This window comes from Myiozetetes cayanensis, unplaced genomic scaffold (assembly GCF_022539395.1).
Source record: "Myiozetetes cayanensis isolate MyiCay16 unplaced genomic scaffold, myiCay2020 scf2-11, whole genome shotgun sequence".
Classification (NCBI taxonomy): domain Eukaryota; kingdom Metazoa; phylum Chordata; class Aves; order Passeriformes; family Tyrannidae; genus Myiozetetes; species Myiozetetes cayanensis.
The window spans coordinates 80,707,865-80,729,712 of NW_026087411.1; the positions used below are offsets into that span (position 1 = coordinate 80,707,865).

Here is a 21,848-nt window from a genome sequence, read left to right on the forward strand (position 1 = left end):
AAAATGAACCCTCAGCTGGTGAGCACAAAATAATGTGCAGTCTGAGCAGTGCCTGAGCTTTAAGTTAGTGTGGAAATCAGACCTAAGGGTTCTGAAAAGCTTGCTTGCATTTAATAATAGTTTGCAATTCCTCAATGACTCACCCATTCCACATTTTTTGTCTCTTTATATTTTTGTCTCTTTACCTCCAATAGCTGCCTTCTACTAGTGGTATCTCATCCTGTTGCCTTTTCTTCCTGATTGACTTTTGTAAATTCCAACTCTACTTCCTCCTTTATTGCCCACTTCTCTCTGGAGAGGTTTGTTCAATTGTAATCCTACCTGTGTTCTTAGCCATTTTTATTCCCATCTGTAATTATCTCTAATCCTTCTATGTCACAGCTGTTCCCTTTTTTATATCCCCCTGAGTTGCTGATTTGTAATTTTAAGTATGATGTTTTCTAAATATATTGGTTTGATTATCTAATTCATTTCATGATCTCTTAACTTCTGCTGTCTCTTCTGTGCTCTAGCTGGCAGTTGTGTGTTCCTCAACCTTGGTTCCTTGGCTGGTTCTGTCATAGCCCAACACAGTTTTCACATTTCCCGGTACCTTATTAAGGGATAAGCAGGTGATAAGCACAACTACCACTTTTTAGCTTCATTACTACTTCCTTGCTATCACCGTCCCTACAAAAATAAGGAAGGAATGGCGTAATGTAACTAAACTGTGTTCATTCTTTCTCAAACTTTGTTTGTATATTCAGTCTCAGAAAAGGTGTGGGATGATTTCTTTTCTTTGGAAGCATAACCCTTGAAGGCAGAGATTCTGTTGTCTGCCATCATCCAGCGTGGTGGGGCACTGCATCCTTTGGTCAGCTTCCAGAATACAAGTGTTTGAATAGTTTTTAGAACTGTTCTCATGGATCCCTGAAGCATCTCAAATTTTGCTTCTCGAGCTTTGTCCCTAGAGGATGTAAATTAAGTATTTAGCAACCTTGCTATGTACAAAGGACTCAGCAAGACACTATCTTTATAGTCTTATTTTAGGGTGATTAATACGTTGTATGTAAGAAAGAGGAGACGGTTTCTTTCCACAAACATCTGTTTATGATTTAAACTCTGCAAAATATCCAAAAAAAGACTGTGTGGTGAATACAGACTTAGGACTTTTGCCACGTATCCTACTGTCTCAGTGACTGCTCCTATACTACTATTAATTTTGCTTGGTATAATTCCAAATCTATCATACCGAGTTTCAAAATATTTGTAGTCACATACCCTACCACTAAACAAAAATAAGAAGTGAGAACTTCAGGACCATTTCTGTAGCTGATATATAGTATTACTTGAACACTAATGCTGCAACATAAAATTATGATCAAAAGCAAATGGTCATTATCAGTGTGTTTTGCTGCAAATAGGTGGGAGTGAGAAAACTAGGTTTGCTTCTTATGACTTACTTTCTTTCTTTATGTGTAGCTGCTCCTTTTCACTGACGGATCCCACCTGTTTTCCCTGTGTAACAACCATCTGGCTTAATGCTGGGGATGCAGCTCCCTATTTCACAGCCTGCTAAGTCTCTTCCAGTTAGGTCTACTCTGGTCAAATAATGACATGCAGAGCTTTAAAGGGATCCAGCTAAACATTACACTTTGCACAGCCTTTTTTTTTTGCACTAACAAGCTTCTTGTTATTTTCTAGCAGTCTCTTGGACCAGAGAGAAACACATTATGTAACTGTTTAAGAGGCATTTGGGCAATGGCCTTAATAATAGGCTTTGACTTTTGGTCAGCCCTGAGGTGGCCAGTTAGAGTAGATGATTGATGTAGGTCCCTTTCAACTTCTCTATTCTCTGTGAGCTTTGGCATTGTCGAAAGAAGTACATATTTTTCATTTTGGATCATACAATATGGTGAAGAGGCCTTGATGTTGATGTAAATATGGATTCTGTGGTTTGTTTGTGGTGTTGCAGTTTGAAAAATCGTTGGTTTTTTTCAGACATTGGGTACGTTACAGATAGTCCTGATGAGGGCATACCCTGTACTTCTAGGAGAACAAGTTGTCTGTATCTTGGTATAAAGATAAGGCTGTCCCATACAGCAACACTTAACTGGATCTGTGTTCAAATTCTACCAAGCAAACACTGCAAGAAGATCAAGAAAAATGTGAGATTCCAGCATCTAAAACCACTTTGGTCTATTAAGAAGGTCTTTAAAGTACTTTGAAGCTACCAAAAGGGCAATAGAGATTTTTTTGGACTAGAGATGAAAGCTGAGAGCTAATGAGGGGATTTTTGTAGGACAGAGTGAAAGCCACAATGTCACTTGTTCACACAGAGAGGAGATTCCTTTGGAGCTCAGGTCATGGCATTATTGCTCATGACTTAAGAAGTCTTCTAGAATTTTTGCTGGAGACTCAAGCCAAGCTTTGAAAAAGTTTAGCTACCGAGTGCTACATTTAATAGCTTAACTCTGGGGATGTGTTTAGTGCAAGATAGCTTTTGTGATGCTCCTAGCCTCTGTTGATGCTTGAAGGATAAGAAATGACATCTCAAAGTTGACAAATGGACATCCAGGACTGTTATGTGTAGTGTTTCTCGGTGTGTGGGCTGTTAGTCTTTATGCTACGCAGTAGCTTTTACGTCATAGCCACTGTACAATGACTTGGACTGCATAAGCTGAGTGTGCCTCACTGTATTTAAGTGTTGTAACTATCTTCAACAGTATCCATGCTTCCAACCAAGAGGTTCTTGGAGGAATCCCTAGAGACAGTCTCTTCTCACTCTTCTGAGTTTTATCCCAAAAAATATATAATATTTATAAATTTGCAAAATCTTAATTTGCTTTTGTGTTACTTTTTAATGGCTCCAACAAAGGGAAAGGAACTGAAATCATTTTGGATCCATCTATGCTTCAAATATGTAGAGATGGGTGGGGACTTGACTATTTAGATGAATTTTGTGAAGATTTAAAGCACTAGCTGTCTACATTGAATGCCAGGAAATGTAAATGTCTTAGAAGATACATATGTGTGTGTATATATGTACTCAATTTGTAGAACAACAATAATTCCAGAAGTATAAAATTGGCTGTAGTCCTAGTTTTTCAGTTAAAAATAATAGCACTGGAGATATTGAGTGAAATCTCATGGCTTTAAAACTGTTTTACCAGATCATTGCTAGATGCTTTTCTTATTTAGTAGACTTTAAACATTTCCAAGAGCTCATTATTCTCATCTCTAGGGAAGAGACTTTTCAGACAACTACAGTTATTGTACATCTTTCCTGGCCTTCTTGAGGGAAGTGGGGGAGGGAAGCAGTGTAATGGATATGTGTTTCCTGATCAAAAATCCAGTCCTGTGTCAATGTCTTATGAGCATTTGGATGAAAAACTGAACAAATTCAACAACAACAACAACAAAATCCCCTGATCACAGTAGCTAATGTCTTGGTCTAGATGATCCAGGTTCCTAAATGATATAGGGGGGAGAGGTAGAATGAGGAGAGACTTTTTTTCTGCTATCTTTGTCAAATTGTGAGAAGTTTACAGAACTAATCTCAGTTCACCATCTGATCCTAATTTTCAGCTGAGTTCAGTTTATTGTTGCCTGTCAGAGCCCTGAGACAAATGAAAACAAAAAGAAATTGGCTGGGTTTCTTTGTGAGAAGAAATTTTCCTGAATTCTGGAAGAGTTTCCCCCAGAATCCTTAAGGAGGATGTTCAGCAGTGGTGCAATCCCATACCAACAGCATTCTCCATGTAATCCTTTCACAAAGTGATTAGAGTCAGAGGGCAGCTTTCCCAGAGCTTGTGAAAAACACATTTTACAAAGAATCATTTTCATTAGTATAAATCACATAAATTGTAATTTTTGCTGATTATTGCCGCTCACAAAAATAAATTATAAAAATAAAAGGTACTTTAATAGTAGGATAGATGAACAGTCTGATATTCCGGACCACTTGCTAGTATAGAAGTTTCCCTTTTAATCTATTAGCAGCAATGTTGCAATGCAATGTACAGTTAAGTAAATACACAGTTTCAAACTTACTCTCTCTTGAGCTCTTCTTACTTTTAAATCATCCTTGTCTTCCATAGCTTCTTGAAGTGGAAACAATGTTTTTTTTCATTACCTTTTGCATTGCTTGAGCACGTGATTCAATATGATATAAGATTCAGAAACAGTTTTGGTTTATTTGTTTATTGGCAGTGAATAGAGACATTTGCTATTTACTTTCTATTTATTTATTTATTTATTTTAATATACAGATGATCCTGCCAGTGTGAACAAATCTTATGATGTAATCATAGACCCTATTTATATTTTTAGCTATTAAAACTTAACCAAAAATATAAACGTTAATCAAACCAGTTTTTAACTCTGTCTTTATCCTGCAAAGGTGGAATTTGAAGGCTGAGGACCTAGGAGATAAATAGATGCCAAGCTCTAAGCTATCTTGTGCAAGAAAAAAAAAATATCAGAAAGCAAATTTTTGTTAAGGGAGTCCAGATGAGATTCTTTGATAGTACATGACAGTTTATGTAAGAGGAACAGCATTTGATAGCATAATTCTGATTATAATCAGTAGTTTATGGATTGTATGCATCCACAGAACTACAACCAGCAGGTGAGGGACAGATTCTGGGAGCCACCTCAGATGCCACAGTGAATGCTCAACATGCACATTTAGATATCTCTTGATACTTCACAAGTTTGAAGTGTTATTTGATCTACTAACTAGTGCTTCTTCATAAGACTTTTCCACATATAAAAATTTCTTCCCAGGAGGGTAACATGTTCATATGTGCGTTTGCTTCTGCATGACTGGAAGAAATATGATTGTAATAACTTCTTTCTACTTCCTCCCCACATTTCTGCAAAAAATAAGTATTTTGAGAGTTATCCAGTGTTACTGCTGAAAATGGATTAGGGTGAGCAGGTTCACTCAATTACAGCCACCCATTGGAATGTTGGGTCTTTTGTGAGTGTTCTGTGTGTGGCATCACCTAAACACATAATGGGTTGATAGCCTTTAAAAAGTTCATGTGTATTAGGTGACAGGGAAAAGAGCTTTCAGAGAGGTAGTTGAAAGAAACAGATAATATTATTATTATAGAATAAGCTTAATTATCCTTTTATACTTTTTTAGCCCATGTAATCTATTACCTTGAATACGTTTTCTGGCTTCTTTCAGAAAATTCATGGTCATAGAAAGTACACAGACAATTCAAAAGCTTTGCTTTATGCTGTGTAATAATAGTTGTTGCCATGCTAAGGAAGCTCAAGCTGACCTTGTTTATTCTCAAGAAGGCATTACAGAAAGAAAAAACTAACTCTTATTTTGGTTTTCTTTGTTATGGCTTTGATTACATACTCTAAACATTGCACAGGTGTAAAATACTGTAAAATACTTTGCCGTATTTTTGCCCACACACACTTACTTTTTCTGCAAAAGCTATTATATACCCTTTCCTTTCTCAGAAGTTAAGTTTCTGGCTGGCATAAGGTAACAGGATGATTCATCTATGCAAGCAACTTGCATAGCAAAAGATTTCTTCTGTAGTTTAAGATGCTATTTTTTGGAATGCAAGGTGGCCTTAGGAGTCTGTAGAAGCCAGGTCTATAGTTTTGTGAATGAGTAACCCTGAAAAAGACTAGAGTTGTATTAACTGATAAACTGCTCCAATATGAGCACTCTCAGTAGGTGCTACACTGTTCTGCATATAACACACTCAAATAGTGAGTACTCAAGTAGACCAATTAATTCTAACCATGGATGTGAACATTTCAATACTCATCAGACAACAAAGACCATAAGTCAGATTACTGGCTAATGAAAAGGAATATTAACTAATCTTAAAAGGCATATGGATCTCTCATCAATAAATCATGAACTTCGGATTTGAGCTTACTGAGGTAACCAATATGTATATATTTTTAGGCAAGGTGTCCTGAGCATACAAATTAAAACAATTAAATTTTCTGAAGTCTTTGGAATACATATGTATTAATAACTTTGAATACTTAGTCAAAGAGTTTACCAGTACCTACAATAAACAGAAAGTTTTTGTGTCAAACACCAAAATAAGAATATCTGGAATTAGTATAAACCTCTTTCCTTCATAATTCCCTGCAGTCCTTCGAAAACAGTATGGCCTGGTCTAGTTTCAATGCATTTTCAATGATGATTGGATCCAGTAAGAATTCCAGCAGCTCACCTCTGAAAAACCAATTTACCAAGTCCACTAAAATACATACAAGACTTTTTGTTGGATTAATATTGATAAATCCAAGGTATAAGTGAGTGATATGCAAAAAGCAAATAATATACATAGAAATAAAATTTAGAAACAACCTAAAAAAATACTCTTTTTAACTATTTGGTACATCCTACTTTTGCAATACACCAAAGATGGTATCTGAGCCAGCTAATTTGAAATACACGTATATTCTGACAAGTCTATATGCCACAGCCATATCCAAGGATTCTAGTTTAGAGGTATTGTTGCTTTCTAAACAGTCTGAAATAAAATCAGAGAAAAATTTCATCTGAGTAATACATTTAACATCAGTTTCTTACTTCTCTGTGCCAGGCATTAGGAGACCGCTTGGTACACCATCTGAGGTTCCCTGAGGAAGGTGTAAATAATCCTATGAAAAGGATAGATAGTATTTGGCTTAGCAGAGGATTGTAAACAGTTCTGTGGAGTGTGCAACCACTTCCGTTTGTCACTTAGTCCCCAATTATAGGAGCTATAATTTTATACAGTGCTCTTTTAAGATCACTGATATAATTCCCGGGATCTTGAATATTTGAGGAGCAGCCATTTAGAACCTCTAACCACCTGTTTAAAATGTTAAAATAGAATTAGAACACTTATGGGACCTTAATGTAGTCTCCAATTAACCTTTTTTCCAATCATTGTTAATAAATATTCGAATATAAGTTTACCAGTGAGACAGTTTGGACTGAAAAGTTTGAACTTACTTCAAAGGCATTTTTTAAAAAAGTTAAATTCATGATGATAAAGTGTAACTGTAGCCAGTAGCACAGGCTGTAATAATATGTCCAGTGTAGGTCAGCTGAAATCATTGCCAGTTTTTCGATGTAAAATACAATGTTCATACTTCCCTTTTCTCTTGGGATTTCAGAAAGCTTCTGTTTCTGCAGTGAAAGCAAGAGTGGCTGTTACTTCTTTATGATGACTTCTGGAAAAAACATTACTCTTATAAATATACCATTTTATTGAGCTTGAGTATTCCACTTCTATGGCAAAGTTTATAAACATTCCTCCAATTTTTCCCAAGTAAAAACCCCATTAGGAGTGATTTTGAAATTAATACACAAAGTCTTGATTTTGTTTAAATATTAATAGTGGTGGAGACTTCTGGAGTATTGAAGAGCCATAAAAAGAGATTTTGTTAGTCTTTGAAGCTTTGCTCATTGTGTGGAACTTTGAACGCTGTGACTTATACAAATCATATTAGTAAAGTTGTAGAAAAATCCTTTTCATTTGTAGTAATAAAATGTCCCTTAAGTTCTGGCTAATATTTTCAGAACAGTAAACAGTTGAGTACTTTAGAAAAGTATTCTCTCCATTTTGTTTTCTTTCTTACGTTTAAACTCATGATATGGAATTTCTTCTAGTACAAGGCTATTTTAAAAATTTGTGATATAGTTCTGACCTGATTTTATGTGGTCATTGATCTAAGAATGTTTTGGGGTTTTTTTCCCAGTGAAACAACTTCTTTCCTGGTCCAGAATAACCTGAGTTGTTCATCACATGTGAAATCAAGAGAAAAACGAAGCAGTTGCAACCTGGTTTTGTAATATCGGCATGACTGGTCAGAAAGTCATGTGTGCTAAGGGAGATGCAAAACGTGCAATAATTGAGTGGGAAGTTCTCCATTTTCAGGCCAACCATCAGAAGTCTAGGAGAAATGTTCTTAAAGGTGACTGTGTAAATCCTGTGGAGCCCACCTGTACTTCTATTAATTTCTGTTTTCTTCTGAAAGATGATGATTTACTTTAGCTTGCTGATGCCAACTACTGCAGATTAAATGTTTATTAACTGCAACTTGAACTGCAGTTTCACTCGTAGAGCTGATTGGAAAAGCTTCTCATTAATATGGAATAATAAACTTATGGCATGACCCAAAACTGCCTGGTGCCTTTACCTTTAGAGAATCTCTGATGCTCTTCCAATGATACATGGTATGGAAGCTATAATCCATGTTCTAACTGTTTTATATATCTGCCCTGGGAAGGGCAGAAAGAAGGAAGAATACTATCTGAGGAGCATCAGGTCACCATTCCCCACAAACTAAGGAGTTTGGTTGAACACACATTCATTTTTATAATGTTTTCTGGTTTGTGGTATCTTACGTGTGATGTGCACTGATAGTGTTGCCTATGTTTATTGATATTTAACTTCTGCTGAATAGCATGGAGCTGGAAAATTAAATTGCTCTGGCAATGCTACTCAAACAGAACCCACCCAGCCTCCCTACAGAAGTGACAGCGCTCTCCATCTTGCTAGGATGTGTAAGATGAATCTGATGTCTTTCCCTGGGCATAGTTCTTCTCTGTGTTTATTTTTTATTAGGATAGATTTCAAAACATTTATAGTCTTGGATAATCTCCCTTGTGGATTACAGTACTTTCTGGCCTTTGTGATGCAAACCTGGTTTCCTTCCAGGCAGTCCAAATGTTGCTGCCAAACTCTTCTTCCTCTCATGGGTTTTGTTCACACTTCCTCTTGAGAAAATGTTCTTATTGGCTTTATTATACCAAAATAGTTTTTATTCTTTCATGGTTATACACAGCTTTACTGGGACCTCTACCTCATCTCTGCTTTAGTTACACAGCTCTGCTACTTTCTATTTTTTTCATGTTTTGCTTAAGAGGATTTTTTTTTTCTCCTTTAATATGAAATAGCTTCCCCTATTACATCTGCAACTCAACTTTTCTTTGTTTCCTTCAGGTTGCTATTCAAAACCTACCTTTTGTAAGTTCTTTCAGTCATCCCACAGAGTGCTGAGTGGGTCAACTTAATTGAATGTTTGGAGTTGTATGTTATTTAAGCATTCTTCTAGCCATGTTCAATGTACTGCAAGTTTATAAAGACAGAAAACATTTTTGTAAATTAGTTTGACCTTCTGCATAATATATGGCATTTAGTTAGAATCAATTGGTTTTAATGTTTAATTCTTTAAATATAGACATCAGAAATGGTCAGATTACTGTAGCACTGGTTATACTATAACAAATAGTGGTATCACTATTTTGAAACTATAACAAAAGGTGATATTGCTGTATCCATATTTGATAATCCCTTATGTGTACAGTCCTTATTTATGTTAACGTTTTTGGACATGATAGTTGCTGAGCAATGGTATATGCCCATTACCCATAGCTTTTTTTTGATTTTTTTTTTTTTAAATCTAAAATAGCATTCTTGAGTTTTAGTCCTTGGTTTATAAATTTATGTTTGGCTGCATTGAAATAAATGTATTTGTCTTTGCCCAGCTTATAAGATAGTACCCTATTTCATAATTTTCATAAACTTTATTATTTATTATATTTTTTCCCATCTATCTGTTGTTATGGATATTTAATAACTTTGTACATAAGCATTAGTTCCTATAGAGCTCACCAGAGGGATGAATGCCTCTCTTTCTTTTTCTTCCTTCCCATGCCCATGGACATGTCTTCCCATGAGACTTAGATATTATGTAATGGAGAGCAGAGATTTATATGTATAGTTTAATTGTCAAGTAATCCTAACAATGCAAATAGAGTGGAGTAGAAAAACAGGTCAAATGCTTAAAATATATTGCAGAAAAACATTCCTAGAGTCCCTGTAAATGGTGTTCTTGGAAAAGAGTCAAAAGAGAAATTCGAAGTTGGATGTCCTTTGAGCCTGTATCTAACACAAGATGTAGACTATAGAAGAGTTGTAACACACTGATCTAGTGTTTTCCAGAGTAATATCATCCCTAAAGACAGTGAGACCCACTTCAAGCCATCATAAATGTCAAGGTTGTTTCTTCATATGTAAAAAATCTGTGACCAGGATGGTGGCATAAACTACATAATCACAATATGATTATGAAGAATTTAAATTCTTGTCTGGACAGATTTCTTTTTCCTGTGCAGTGCTGGGCATAAGACACATAAACTATCTTGATACCAACATAGCAGATGTTCCATGCTTCTTTCTTTCTCCCTTGAGTCAGAGTGGAACTGAAAAGTTGCCTGGAATAGGTCACAGAATCATAGAAGCATGGGTCAACTGCAAGTTTTCATGTTATTAACTGTAGAAACTTAAAATCAGTAATTTTAAAACCTACAAAAAACATTCTCTTGAAGCCTGTTTTCCCTCAGTCTTGGGGAAATACTAGAGACTTAAAGAACCAGTTCCTTTACCATCAAATACCATGAGAGTATGTAGCCATAAATGGCTTCTTGGATATCCTTCCTGAAGTCCCAAGTTGTTGTTTGATCTTGGCTATTCTTTGCTGAAGTTTGTCCTGAAATAAGTGTAATAAAGGTGAATCTTTCCTACACAGTGGAATGATGGCTCCATTGTGAAGTACAGGGGTTTCGAGTCTGAGGTACATACATAATTGAGATCACAGTGTGAAGGCAGTAATAGCATGTTGTGTTTGCTGTGGGACCATTGTGGAAGAAGAAAGTTTGTTCTTCAGATCCAACTGTGTGATGTGTCAATTACATCCACCTTGAGGCATTCAACCCCTCACAGTTAGGGTGGTGTAGAGAGCCAGTGAAGTTGTAATCCAGAAGAGGAAAGTTGAAGGAAGCTTTAGAAATTTAACTGTTTATATATAATATATATATATGTATGTATGTGTATATATATATATACACACATATACACATATATACATACAGAAGAAATCCCTTTTCCCCCTTCCCTTGAAATAGCGATGTTAAGTAAAGACCAGCATCAAGTCTAGGCATAAGAGAATTACTGGTTTTGTGTACAGTAAATTGCTTTCTTCATAAGTACAGTGTGGATCACCTAGATGTAGTTCTAAAGATATTAATGTAAATGGAAGTGGGTTTGGTACTAAAAACCAAACAGTATCCTATCTTCATTTTCATTAGCTTTTATTACTTATATATGAATTATTTCTCACATTGCAAAATTAGTGTTGTATTATTATGTCAAATAATCAGTGCTCTACACATCATATGTTTAATTAGATTTTATCATCTATATTCACCTGCAGTGCTATACCCAGTACAAGAGAGAGATACTGGAGAGTGACTAGTGAAGGGCCACTGAGATGATGGACTGCAGCATCTTTCCTGTGAGGAGAGACTGAGAGCTTGGGCTGTTTAGCCCAGTGAAGCAGCAGCTTAGAGGGTGTGTGCAAATATTGCTAGGGAAGGAGCCAAGCTGTTTGTAAGTGGTGCCCTGTGACAGGAAAAGAGAAAATAAGACACAAACATTGTGCTTAAATGTAAGAGAAGTTTCAGCTTTAGAAAACAAAACAAAACAAAACCAAACCAAAAACATTTTACTGTCAGGGTGACTAAGCACTGACTCAGGTTGCCCAGGGAGGTTGTGGAGACTCTGTCCCTAAAGATATCCAAAATCTGGCTGGATGTGATCCTGCAGAGCTTGTTTTAGTTGACCCTGCTTGAACAGGTGAGTGGATAAAATGATCTCAAGAGCTGCCTGCCAGCCTTGGCCATTCTGTGATTCTGTGACATTCCACTGTAATATTCACAGCTCCTCAAGACAAACAGCACACTGTCTAAATAACACCTTGAAAATAGTACATTTTCCATTTCTTCAGTCTAGCCTCCACTATGGTTCTTTTCTCTCAAGTGTTATTTGTGTTGCAGGTACATAAGGTATTTTAATGCCTTAAAAACACCATCAAGAATTTGGAAAGGGAGAGGTTTGTTTCATAAATGATCAAACAGTACAAATATTATGGAGTGTATTTCATCTATCAGAAGTGCTTTAAGTATTCCTGATACAACCTCCCTTTGACATTTTGAAAGCTCATTACTTTTTTGCCTTTTAACAGTCAAGGTGAAGGCTGTCAGTGGTGGAATTGAGATTTCCATCTGTTCATTATACTTTAAGTAGCAGGGAGAAAGAGCAGATGTGCTGCCCCAGGCTTTCTACTAATTTGGCTATCCAACTGCATCTTTCATTTTATGGAAAATATCTATAAACTCCTGTGAATATCCTCAGATATGTAAGGAAGTACAGTCATCTTGATTTAACCTCCTAAGGCTACTTATCAATCTTTGGATTCTGGCAAGAGATACAATATCTTTTCCAAAAAGGCATTGGAGTTGCTATAAATCACTCAGGCCTGATTCAGTGAGGCATCAAGGTAGGCATTTAAGTTAAAGCAAAGGAGTGGTACTGTTGATCCAGGCTGGAATTGTCATGTATTTAAGTAAATACCTTAATAAATTAACCCTTTTTGAAGTAGTATTTTTTAAAACTCTTAGACTCAGTTAAATAAATACAATTTAAAAATTATTAGAAAACTTTCTGGTGTAAAATTATCTGCCAAGGATCTCATTTTATTTTTGTTGCTGTAATGCAGACCTTTTCCCCTTTTTGGAAAATGAGGAAAATTAGTGTCTGGGCAGTGAATATATGAAAGTTCATTGTCAAGGCAATAAAATGCAGTTTGTATAAGCAAAATGCCTCCTTAAAGTGCACACAGTCAATACAAATATAATTTGTCCATCTAAAATGAAATCTTTACCTTTTCCAAGTGTAGCTCCTATTTTAATACACAAATCTGAGAAGGTGTCCATGCTTAGGGAATCCAGGTTTCTTGGAATAGATGGTTCCACTAATCACAGTAATTATGAAGAGTAACATATATAAAACATATCATTCATACTAGAAGATCTCTAGAGGACTTCCCTGTGACAGCCCTGTGCATATTATTGCCCACTGTTCAAGCACAGCTATCCTCATTTCTTTTTGATAATTTTTGCAAAATTTAGAGCATTAAAAATCTGATTAGTAAAGTGTTCAGGTGGATGCCAATACCGGGGCAAACCTCAGAACTGTGGCTTTGTGATGTTTTCCTTGGCAAAGTAAAATTCCTGACAGTCTAAGCCAGACAGTAATAATCACTGATTTAGAGACTGCAGAAGTAACAAGCAAACACCCATTTGAAACTAGATTCCAGTGATTTTAAGCTGTGTAGGATGACTTATCAAACAGTGTAGTGTATTTTATACACTCTTTTTTTGATAACAATAGCTTTTTTTGGTTTTAATGTAAAGTCATTTAATTAAAATTAAAAAGTAGACTTGAAAAAAAGAGCACTCTATATTTTGGGATGGCAAGAAGTCGCACACACCTTTAGCTACAGCTAAAGATTCATGAGAAATAAAGCTACTTACTGTTTCCATCTGAGTTGGATTTCTTTCTTGATTCTCTGTTTTTCTGATTTAGCCTGCTCAGACACTTGACCAATCCATCTGTTCAGTACCCTTCCCTCCCTCAGCCAAAAGTGTCTCAGTGCCAGGTCTCTAAAGAAGAGTTGAAGAGGATGAAAAGAAAAAAAAAATATCTCAGATCATCTGTTTCAAATCTTCACTCATCTCTTTTAAGTGAATGTAAGACTGAAGGTAATTTGAGATTGGTCTAAGTCACAGTTAAAGCAGCTAAGTGGTAACAGTAAAAAGGCAGTAGAATAGCCAGGAGAGGTACAATTACATTTTCAGGCTCCCTGAGTTTTACTTTTGGCTCAGTTAGGGTCAGGATCAGGTAACGAGTAAACCAATACAAATTCATGAGAGAGCATCACAGTAGTTCAGTTTGCTGTTTACTTGAAATTCTCATGGAACTTTTGTTTTCTTAAGGAGGAAAACTACCAAAATTTACAATATAGTTTTCCTCCTCCTCAGATTTAACCTGAAAGTTAGGCAAGCGTGGATACCTTTGCATTTGTGCAAGTTTGGTGGTGTGTTTTTTTCATGGCAGTGACCTAATCTGCCGGGCCTGATGTTTGTGTATGTCAAGAACTAATTAAGATTTTGGCTTATGTCTGAATTTGTGAAATTTCAAAAGTGTAATTTATTTGTGTAATGTGCATTATACCACATCTCAGTACTGTGCTACTTTCCTGCTGAGGGGACTGTTTCACAGTGGAAAGGAGGAAACTTGCTGCAATACACTGTAAGAAATTGATTTGACAGCGCTCAGTGAAAGTCCTTACAGAACAGAGAGGTGGATTTGTGTTAAAAGTGTTTAAACAAATTGATTTTACTTATTCAGTTTCATGCCTACATACTCAAAGCACCAGCATCCATGTCTTCATGTAGTCTGAGTGGGACTGCTCATGTGTGACACTGAAGGCAAAAGGGCCCTGGCTGTCAAGTCCTCAGTGCCTTTTCTGGGCTTCTGGTGGTGAGTGGTGATAAACTTGATTTTATACAGGTCTTCTATGCCCTTAGCAACATCCATGCTGCCATGGTTATTTTGCCTCAAGGTATTGCTTACTTCAGCCTCCATACATTTTTTGTGTCTGCTGTGCATTTGTCTGTATGTCCTCGTGTTGAATTTCTCCAGATTGCAATATGACTTCTTGGTGTGCTTGTAGGATAAGGAGTGGCATAAGTGATGTGCTGTGGTAGCGATTGTTGCTCTTCTGCTGTTGTCAAGGAGCAGGGTCATGGTCCCACAGTTGGCTGTGCTGTGGCCCTACCAGAGCTCAGGCCTGCTCATCTGGATGTAAATGAGACATTTTTAATATTTCTGCAGTCAGTTTTGTCCTTCTTTATCCATGTGCGCCACTGTTTTCACCTTTGTTTTGCTGCTCCTTCTGGTAGTACACATATTTCCATTCATACTTCATTGCTAGCACCCTTCCTAATTCTGTTATAAGACTCTATACTTGTGAACTGGAAAAATCTAAGTTATGATCAAGCCTAGTTCCTGACAACATTGTTGTGTGCAGTACTTTCGAACAAATATCCAAATCAAAAATAAAATACAAATAATTTTGCAACGAGAAGAAATCAAACTTTACAATTATGGTAACTTACAGTTAATTTTTTTCATAGCCTTTATATATTACAGCCCTGAGACATCTGAGAGTTACTTCAATCAGGTATTGAAGTAATCTAGTTCAGGTTCCCTAGTGACTGTCCATATTAATCCTCTAACAGCACTTTGAAAATGCACAAAAACTTAGAGGGGGTATGTTTAGAACTGTTTTCAACTTATTGTTTCAGTAGGGTGGACTTCTAAGACTTCAATTTAAAGACCTAATAGTTCTCTCTGTAAAGTGTGATGCAACCAAGCTGATGACTAGTTAAAAACCCAGACTATTTTACTTACAGTAATTGTGTATGTTAGTATACCACAGAAGCTTTTCAATTAATTGCCTTTATTTTTAAGAGAAGCCCTTTATGTATATAATGCCTGACTGTGGGTGAAGAATCTGGTTTTACTTCTCTGCTTATGGGCAAAAAATTCTGGGACCACCAACCTCAAGACCTTCTTTATTGAGCACTGCTCTGCTCCTAAGCCTTGCTGTTCCCAAAGCCTGTGAAGGCCACACATGTAGCAGTGCTGTTGGCTGGGGGGCAGGGGGAAAGGAAGAAAACTGAGTCATCTCCAGCCCATTCTCCTCACCCCTCCTGGGATAGAAAGGCCATGGAGATGAATACCAAATCTGCTCAGGACAAGGAAAGATTCAAGCAGGAGAGCGTTAGAAGCACTGGTACAAAGCAGGGCTGCACTGCAGACACTAAAGCGCTGTGGTTGTGCCAGGGAATGATAACATGGAAAGGTTTTGTAGAATTATATTGCCTTAAGAGAACGTGAATGCTGCTGGTGGGTGCTAAATGCTGCCATCATCCCTACCTCCATGCCTACTTTGGATATGTACTGAGCTTGTAGAGGTAAGGATTGGTTTGGAAACAGAAAATGGCTGTGAAAAATAACCCTATGAATCTAAATGCTTTCTATAGATAAAATAAAACCAATGGCTGCCTACAAGGGAATAAAAAAAGAATTTTAAATAGAGTCATTCATGTGGAAAGCAGAGATGCTGACAGTTTATATTAAGTTCTTTAGAAAATCTCTTTTCGTGAAGAATATCCTGTCTGACTTGCTGGTCCAATTCAAGACAGAGAAAGTTATTTGTAATTTAATGATACCTCTTATAGGAAGGTTTTTGCATTGTAGTACTGGCTAGAGCTCAGTGCACCTTGGACAGATTTTTGTCCTGTGCAGCTGTAGCACATCAGGGTTTTAGAAAGGCAGCATGAGTAGTAACATCTGCTTCTGAGGGGCTGGGATGCTTGCTGAAGGCCACCTTTTTCCACTGAACACATATGTAGGAATTATTGTGGAAAACTCTATCCCCCTCATTCAAACTGTGTTAAATTTAACCAGCAGGGTAAAATTGTAGTGGAAGAGGTGCTAGGATGGATGTATGACCACACTGCAGCAGTTTAGTTGCTTTATGAAATGAAGTTAAAGATAGCCTGGGAAAGAGCAGGAGGAGAAGGCATCCAGGTTCTAAGAACTGTCAGGAGTGGAGGTGGGAAGGTGGGAAGGCGTGCTTTCATGAAAGCCCTGTCACAAAGCAGTTTGTAGCAGCAGCCTTTATGCTTTACATCTGTTTTGAGCAGTGGGATATGTGGTAATGAGCAAGCTTACAGCGTTTGGAGCAGGGAGGAAGGAGATGATTTCCACATCATCTTGGTGCACTTTAAATAGTTCTGGCTGGCAGAGCAGCTGCATGACGCACAAGGCAAGGGAGAGAGCACCAGTGTTGCTATCATTTTGGTTTGCTCCTTCTTAGGAATGGGTGGCAACAACCACTTCTGGTGGTTTCTAAGGTTTTTTTCAGTTCCTGGCACGTATGAACAACAACAAAAAATAGTCAAATAGGATTTTGGAAGGTAAAAACCTAAAAAGCAACCACTTGTTCCTTTAGGAAGGTTTCCAAAACAATGGCTGGCAGTAAGAACAAATGATCTAAATTTATTTCCAGAAAAAATTCTTAGCTGTCGAAGTAAGCATGGATTTTGCTGATCATATGGTTTGAATTCAAAATTATGCCCAAACTTTTATAGCTCCCACTAGATTCTTGAGGGTTTTCCCTGTTTGAGGTTCTTGAGAGCATTAGATTGCCAAAATGCTGGTACTGTATATTTGGGATCGTTAAAGAGCTTTGGACATTTTTCTCCAGACTTACATAAAGATATGCTCTGTAGAATTACTTGAAAGATTAGCATTGTTGTCACAGACAACTGAATATAAATTTATTTATAAATGGGATAAACTAAGCTATCACAAAAATATGTTGTAAATTGGGAGAAGTACTGGAACCATTGTTTTCTGGCAACCACACATTATTCAGTAGGATGGTTCATTGTCCAGCATTCGCTTCCCATACTTGATGACAAATCTGATGTTGCATGCTTGTCACCTCTCTTGTCCACATTTTCTCCTCATAACAAAGAAGGGAAATATGGCTTTGAACTTCTGTCCAGTTGGATCCTGATCCAGCCTGCCTGTGTGACTTTTAGCAGGAATCTAAGATCCAAGTACACAGAAAGCGTGGGTGACAAAACAGGATTTACAAGGGGGGGCACTGATCTGGATTATCACTTTCTAGGGACAGTTTATGTTTGTTTAATCAGCTACTGCTGTGACACATCCTAAATATGTGGAAGAAATGAATTCACAGCTACAAATCACTTGCCTGCAAAAATTCAGCAGTCCTAGCCAGGACTCACTCATGCAAAGCTATTACTTTCCGAGAAGCGTTTTTCAGAGCATGAAAATAGTTAAGGATTCATTAGGGCATTTCTTATAGTTACACACTGAGGAGGAATGTCACTCAGATTTTCTTTTTTTTTTTTTTTTTTTAAATTTACTTTCAATAGTGTAGGACTAGATCCTCTAATTTCTTCAGGTGTTCTGGTTAGGACAGTTTGTGCCTACTGGGTAGGTTCTTTCTTCCATTTAGTTGCACCACCTTTCAGTATGAAAATGCATGTTAGTTATGTGTTCCTCCAGTTCCCCAGTTAATCCCCTGTGTTCCCTAGGTCAAAAGTAGTGATAGCTGGAGAATTGTTGTCTGTTGAGCAAGCAGTAAGGCACGACGTGTTGTATGGGCAGCATTGTAACCGAATACAATGTCTGCTCCTGTGATTCTGCTGTTGGTGACACATTCAAATTAGAATATTTTTAGGTTACATTGTAAATGTATGTGCTTTCAAATTTCAAATAGGAAGATGAAATTGTCCTAAGGTATATGATGATCGAGTTTAGCTACACAGATAAGCAGTACACAGGTTAGCACCCTAATTTCATACTTTCATATTAAATAGTCCACTACTTTTAAAATATGGAGAAGTACCTCTTACAGCATTTTCTATCATGACAACTAACTCCTTGCAATTTTGCCTCCTAATTTTGTTCTGCCTGAAGTTGCTGGCTTTAGACATGCTCACTGTAACAGTCAATCACAACCATCCAGTGGTTTTAAATCTGATGAATCTGTTGGTAGTAAATTTGTTACTTGCATCTGGACCTGCCTAATCAGTCACTCTGAGTCATCTGAGGAAACTCACTGAAGTCAATCTGTGCTGTATCTATGTCAAGTATCGATGATAGATGTTCAGATAGTCACATTTTAGGATAGCTGCATGCTTGTTTTCTCTTTCCGTAATGTTTTAAAGATAATTCGAGTTACAGAACTGTAATGGCCCACAGTTGCTTGAATTTGAGTGGTTTGGAAGGCACAGTAGGATTTGATGACTGCACATGGGCAAGCAATAAAGTGCTTGGTTCCCTTCTCATCCAGTAGTTATTTGTCTACCATACCCACGTATGGAGAGGTGCACTTCTAAACTGAAAATCTGGAATGACAGTGGTGCATGAGGTGCAAACAGAGAGGACATGCTCTGCTTTCATGAGTGTCGATTCGAACAATTTCCCTTTATAGTGGAGAAATCGCAAGCTAAAACTATCCATCAGAGTGTGAAAGGGTTGGAAGGATATTACAGAGTAATACAGGAAGGAAAGTGGATCTCAGCTGTTGGCTGTGAACGTTGTCTTAGGTTTTGGCTGAATTTTTGCTCAAAGTGATTGTGGTAATAAGATGTGGAAGTCATAGAAGAATTGGTGGCTGTTTTGGTGTGGTTGTTCCTTCCAGAACTGTATGGCAACTTTGTAGATAACTCCTTATTGCAAGGGGATTTTCTGGAATGCCAGATATTATCTATTTTGTATTACCTCATCTGGATGTCTCGTCTGTTAGTGATTTTGAGAATGGGAGTACTCAACACAGAGAAACACTGTAATTTTCTCACGGGTCCCACTGACTGGATTTGATTAGACTTTTTCGAGAACATAGACCTCAAAGTTCCCAAGTCTTATGAGGTACTACTGGTCCTAGGAAGCACTGAAGTCTCAGTTTTTTACCTGGGAGTTATGTACTACACTTGCAATGAATAAGACTGCTGCTTAGAAATTTTTCTGCTATGGTTCCAAAATCTCTGAGGTCCAAAGTTAGACTGCCTGTTTTTTTCTCTTTTAATTAAATAACCATGATATCTGGCTCAGAGAGTTAGTATGGATAGTGTGCCCAGTATAGGATGAGTGTTTTCTACAGGGACACTTATTTAATGTAACTCACAGGAAGTTTCAGTCTGTGTCTACAAAGGTAATGGATAAGAAAATGGAGAAAAATCAAATGCAGATGAGAAAATGGAATGCTATATATGTTAAAATAAAGAAATGGACTGGCTTAATGACATCCAAGAAACACATATACCCGAGCTCCAGAATTCCAGAGTGTTAATCTCATTAGTTCCATATTATTATGCAACTGTCGGCTCCTGGACCCTTGTAGAATCACAGAAATTCATTACAGAAACTGAATCAGGTTAGAAATTTTAATTAATTATTGAAAGCAGCTCTAGTTTCTTATTTGAACCCAGTTATGATTTACAGTACTGGATTACTGACTTGCCAGATTACTGACTTGCTCTCTTTTAAACAGTTACCTGTCATTAGGCTGCTGAAGAAGTCCAGATTTTTCCATAAAACCTGAAAATGTATTTATTTTCAGCAGGGATTACTCTTCCTGCCAGTGGAATCCCCGTAGATTTGGCTAATTGTAATATGGCTGTAAATATGTGATTTCCATGGAAATTAATTTAGTCACAGGAATTTTTGTCTTTTTCCTTTTTTTTTTTTAGTACTGATGGCTTTGCTTAATGTGGTTGCCAAACACATATATGGTTTAAAGAAAAATTTGATTAACATATTTATACTGAACTGCTCAGTATATTATTATTTATACTGAGCTTCTCAGTACACATATGTATTGCTTTTCTGGATGAAGCATGAACTTCTTGACTGTCTCTCATGGATTTGTGCTGTTAGCAAATAAGGAAAATCTCCTTTAAATCAATCAGGATGTGTTCTTTTGTCCTGTTAGACACGAGTGGTAGTAATTTCATAGCCCCACCTTAATGTAATATTTTTTCAAAGTTTCAATCAGATGGTTCCTTAGTCTGTGCAAATTGCCATTAGGTTTATTTAACTTTGAAATACCTTTTTTAAAAATATCTTTTTTTGTAATATTATTCCAGAGTGGGATAATGTTTATGTGATATTTTCAGATCCAGACTTGTGCAGACAGTTTTAGTGTTAACACTCTATTTTAACCTTTTCATGTTTTAATCTTTTTTCCCCCATGTGATATTGACAGTATTCAAGTTATATTTGGGTTTTTTTCCTGTTGTCAGTGTCTGTGAGCTTGAATTCAGTCTTTACATAGTTTTTGTCTAGAAAATGTCTTCATTGTTTTCTGGGGTTTGTGGGATTTTTTGCTTTTGTTTTAAGAAAGTACTTGAAAATGCCACATATGAATGGTAGGCAAGGAATTCAGAGACAGTACTATTAAAAAACATATCTAAGGGCTGGAGGATATTTACAAAATCGTGTAGTGACAGGACAAGGGGAAATGACTTCAAACTGAAAGGGAGTAGCTTTAGATTAGATAATTAGGAAAAATTCTTTACTGTGAGAGTGGCAAAGCACTGGAATAAGTTACCCAGAGAATTTATGGATGCCCCATCTTTAGAAGTGTTTAGAATCAGGTTGGATGAAGATCTGAACAACCTGGTCAAGATGAACTCTGGCAGGGGAGTTAGAAGTCCCTGGCAGGGGAGTTAGAACTAGGTGACCTTTAAGGTCCCTTCCAACCTGAACCACTCTATGATTCTGTGACTCTATGATATATAGTAGTAATGCTAATTTAATTTAACTTCTTATCAACTTTCATTTTAGGAGTAACCTTATTGGCACAGCAGGGCAATTGTTTACTTGTTAGATATTGGCAAACAAGTCTAGTACCAGGAGTCTTCCCTTTTTTTATAAAAACAAAACAAAAGAAAAAAATGCCACACCAAAAAAAACCCAAAAAAACCAAACAAAACCATAAAACCCCCCACAAAACAAAACCAAAACCAAACAAAAAAAACCCCAAAACAAACAAACAAACAAAAAAACACCCACACACAACCCCCCCCCAAAAACCAGAATAATAGAATAGTAGAGTGGTTTGTGTTGGAATGGACCCTTAAAGGCCATCTGGTCCAATCCCTTGCAGTGAGCAGGGATATCTGCAGCGAGCAGAGCCCTGTCCAACCTGACCTTGGATGTTTCCATGTATATACTCCTTTGTCCTCTCTTTTATACATTTTAGATGTATTTGAGCATTCTTGTGCCTGTTGAAGTTGTCATAGGCAACTACCTATACTAGAAATTGTACACTAATGAACTGACATTAAATTTTGCATTGTTCTGTTAGCT

At 36.9% G+C, this 21,848-nt stretch overlaps 1 protein-coding gene across 1 annotated transcript in view; it reads left to right on the forward strand.

Moving 5' to 3' along the window:
* The window catches only part of ME1 (malic enzyme 1), a 160,772-nt gene that overhangs the window by 99,499 nt on the left and 39,425 nt on the right, over nt 1–21,848 (forward strand). The gene's annotated exons all lie outside the window — the stretch shown is intronic.